The sequence below is a fragment of the Vulpes lagopus genome, chromosome 11, assembly GCF_018345385.1.
Source record: "Vulpes lagopus strain Blue_001 chromosome 11, ASM1834538v1, whole genome shotgun sequence".
Taxonomy (NCBI): Eukaryota; Metazoa; Chordata; class Mammalia; order Carnivora; family Canidae; genus Vulpes; species Vulpes lagopus.
In genome coordinates, this window is record NC_054834.1 from 97,732,109 (window position 1) to 97,736,792 (window position 4,684).

Genomic DNA, 4,684 nt, shown 5'->3' on the forward strand with positions numbered 1-4,684 from the left:
CGGCCGCCGCGGCTCTCCTCTCCCCTCCCGCAGCGCGCGCCCTCTCGGAGGCCCGCAGCCCCGCGCATCACCCGCGGCGTCGCGGAGCACCCTCGGCCCCCCCGCCCCCGCCCCCGCCCCTCGGCCCCGCGAGCTGCAGCGCCACTCCTGCGGACCTCCTGGCTGCCACCCGGGCCCTCGGGGACCACGGCCCCAGCACCCCAGCCTTTTCCTAGAACTTTCTGCAGCCAATCCAAACCGTGAGAAGCTGTTAAATAAACTTTATTAAAAAAAAAAAAAAAAAGGCCGAGGGAAGCTTATGATCTAAGGATTTCTTCACCTTCTGGTTCGGGGCTTTTACAGGCACTGGATCCCATAATGCGTTTAATAGAGCCAGCTCCCCCCCCCTCACTCCTTTCCTCTGGATGGTAATGAGGCCCGGCCTTTGGAATTTGTGAAACTTGGGTTCCCATCTGGAATCCACTACTTGGGACCTGGGACAAAGTACCTCTCTGGGCTTCAATTTCCTCTTGGATGAAAATGAAACTATTGAGACCCACCTTCAGAGGTTATTGTGAGGATAAAATGAGATACGTGTAAAGCTTGCAGCAACAGTACCTGGCACGAGAGGAAAGGCTCCAACGTAGTAATAAAGGATATTGTTAAATAGGATTTCATCTCATCTCACCCACACCTAACTACGCCATGAGCTCCATCTGTAGAAGGAATTCTTTCTGTGAACTTCCAAGTATGTGTTGCAAGAATGTAATACTTTTCCGAAAACTGTGACCCTAGAACCTTTTTTCGAGGAGACGAGTTCATGGGGCGCCTGGCTGGCTCAGTTGGTAGAGCCTGTGACTCTTGATCACAGGGTTGTAAATTCGAGCCTCATGTTGGGTGTAGAGATGACGAAAAAATAAAAAATAAATAAATCAAAGAGACTATTTCATAATAAAGGAAAAATAGGAATTGGTTGCTAATCCCATTTTATAGATGAGGGAACAGTATCAGAAAAGGAATGTGATTTGGATTAGTCACGCAACTAGTAAATGGCAGAAGCCAGATTTCAGACCCCAATCTAACTGAAAGATCTGTTCCCTTTCAGCCAAAATTTTCTTCTAATAGAAATGCCTTATAAGCAACAACTGAACCATTATTTATAATAAAATTGCATTACGGTTTTTTCTTAGCCCTACGAGAGTGACCTACTTAGACGGGTTAAAAAGCTTTTTCTGTAAATTTGGAATTCTCAAAGACACAGGCAAGTCGATTTGACTTTTTTTTTTTTAATATCATTCAAACTATGCACTCTTTATAGTCTCTCAGTCTAGCTCCCTTGTTACCAGAAGGATACATTTATAAAACAGGTGTCTGGGTACACTGTAGCAATGAAACACAGGGAAGCTAACTAGGCCACATTTTGCACTCACCATTAATATAAACTTACAACTAATCCTGACAGTAATTCCTCAATCGTTTGCTGCTGTTTTCGTAGTGAGGTTCTATAGTTGGTTTTCACACTGTTTCTTGTGGAAACAGAGAAGAACCACTACTTAAAACTCTGAAGAATCCCAGAGAGCCTACTATGCCCAGCAACCAGCCACTCCAATACTAATTGAAAATGTTCCCCAGTTGTGGAGTAGTGGAATCATCTTCAACTTAACACTGTCTTTTGGCCAAATACAGCTATTTCTTCAATCTCAATATCTCTTAGATCTACCCATTCCCTTCAATTCACACTATCAAGTCCTTGAGTCAATTACCTGTTCTCTATATGCAGTTATAGCTTTCTTACTTGCACTTTTGACCGCCTTTAAAGTGCCCTGACAAAGCAGGTCACGCAGATCTCAGTGAGCTAGGCGGACTTCCAGGAGAGGACAATTGCTACTGCTAAGTTACCGGATAACTGAACTCCATTTTCAGTTCACAGTCACTGGGGGTCAATTCATATTCACAAGAAAGGAGACGGAGGGATGCCTGGGTGGCTCAGCAGTTTAGCCCCTGCCTTCCGCCCAGGGCATGATCCTGGAGTCCCAGGATCGAGTCCCACGTCGGGCTCCCTGCATGGAGCCTGCTTTTCCCTCTACCTCTGTGTCTCTCATGAATAAATAAGTGAGATCTTTTTTAAAAGTTTAAAAATTAAAAAAAAAAAAAAAAAGAAAGAAAGGAGATCTGATTGGCCCAGTTTAGATAAAGTTCTAGCAAGGGCCCAATTGTCCTTGGCTAAGTAGGTAGGGCGTCATATAGTAGAAACATCCCTGTGAATGACCTTTACTACTAAAGCAGGTAGCTCTCAGAGAAGACCCTAGCAGGATATCTACTACTCTACATGATCAATGAAGATTGAGTAAGACAAAACAGGATAATAACTTTACAAGGGAAGGGAACCATTTGCAAAAAGAAAGTACCCTGGGGGATGGGAGAATTAGGGAGGTTTTGGTCAAGTTCTGGGGATCTAGTGCACAGCCTTGTGATTATAGGTAACAATACTGTATTATATACTTGAAAGTTACTTAAGAGACTAAATCTTAAATGTTCTCATCACAAAAAAGAAGTAACTGTGTGAGGTGATAGAAGTGTTAGCTAATACTAGAGTGGTAATCATATAACAAGGTATTTGGGCATCAAATCAACACTTTGTACAACTAATATACATATCAATTATATCTCGATTTTTTTAGAGTACCTTATAGTTATTATTAGTATTCTTCTATTACCTGTATCACATTTTTTCTCGTAGTCTACGTTAAAAGCTTTATATCATATATCCAGCATGTAGAAAACAGTCTTCATATATTTAGAATAGCCTTTTCTTCACTTTTTGTTGTTGTTCAAGGAAATTATTTTGAGCACCACTCCATGCCACTGCTCTAGGCTTTGAAGCAGTAAAGAACAAAATAAATATGGTCTTTGCCCTCAAAGAGCTGGAAATCTGTTAATTTAGACAAACAAGCAATTACACAAATAACTATATAAGAATATGGTAAAAATTTACAGGATGCTTAAGTACTTTGATCCAATTTGAAGATTAGAAATAAACCACTTTGGGGGCAGCCCGGGTGGCTCAGCGGTTTAGCGCTGCCTTCAGCCCAGGGCCTGATCCTGGAGACCCAGGATCGAGTCCCACGTCGGGCTGCCTGCATGGAGCCTGCTTCTCCCTCTGCCTGTGTCTCTGCCTCTCTCTCTGTGTGTGTCTCTCATGAATGAATGAGTAAATAAATAAATCTTTTTTTAAAAAAAGAAATAAACCACTTTGATTTTTCACTTACTTTGTGGACTTGTGATATTATATACCAGGCAGTACTTAATCATCCTCTTTCCCTCTTCCATTAAGAGCAATATACAGATACTGTGAGGCATAAGCAAAGCAGCAGATTTTCTTTTTTTTTTTTTAAGATCTTAATTATTTATTTATTGGAGAGAGAGAGAGAGAGCACACAAGCAGGGGACCATCAGGCTGAGGGAGAGGGAGAAGCAGGCTCCCAGCTGATCAGGGAGCCCAATGCAGGGCTCGATCCCAGAACCCTGAGATCATGACCCAAGCTGAAGGCAGATACTCAACCAACTGAACCACCCAGGCGCCCCAAGAAGCAGATTTTCAATTTTCATTCTTCCCACTTAACAGAGCATGACTGAATTTTTGAAACTACTCCATAAGTTACCTGTGAAACAAAACCTATATTTAACAACTATTTTCTATTCTGGAATTGCTCATAGTATTTATTCATTTTTTTTAATTTTTATTTATTTATGATAGTCAAAGAGAGAGAGAGAGAGAGAGAGAGAGAGGCAGAGACACAGGCAGAGGGAGAAGCAGGCTCCATGCACCGGGAGCCCGATGTGGGATTCGATCCCGGGTCTCCACGATCGCGCCCTGGGCCAAAGGCAGGCACCAAACCGCTGCGCCACCCAGGGATCCCTGCTCATAGTATTTAAAAGAATGCTGACTGATTGCGGAGCCTGGGTGGCTTCATTGGTTAAGTGTCTGACTCTTGGTTTCAGTTCAGGTCACGATCTCAGGGTTGTGAGATCGAGCCCCATGTCAGCTCCACACTGGGCATGGAGCCTGCTTGAGACTCTCTCTCTCCTTCTCCCCCTACTTCTCATGCTTGCCCTCTCTCTTTCTCTCCTCTCTCTCTCTCTTTCTCTCCTCTCTCTCTCTCAGTCTCTGTCAAAAAATAAATAAATAAAAGAATGCTTACTGATTAAACAGTCTAGGGGTGGCTCAGTCAGAAGGGCCTGTGACTCTTGATCTCAGTCTTGGGTTCAAGCCCCATGTCAGAGTAGAGATTACTTAAATAAAACTGTAAAATAAAGGGCCCAGTTATCATCCCAGAAACAACTAGAGTTTTGTCATCTAATCTCTATCATAATTCATGGATAAAGATGTAGGGGTTCTTAAAAGAAAATTTTGCTTACTGTTTTCCCAGAGACAACCTAAAAAGGTATATGCCAATCTAGAAAAGTGAACATAGGGGATCCCTGGGTGGCTCAGCGGTTTGGTACCTGCCTTCGGCCCAGGGCATGATCCTGGAGTCCCGGGATCGAGTCCCGCATTGGGCTCCCCGCAAGGAGCCTGCTTCTCCCTTTGTCTGTGTCTCTGCCTCTCTCTCTCTCTCTCTGTTTCTCATTAATAAATGAATAAAATCTTTAAAAAAAGAAAAGTGAACATATTATTAATGTATTACCTAGAATTGCTTTTAGT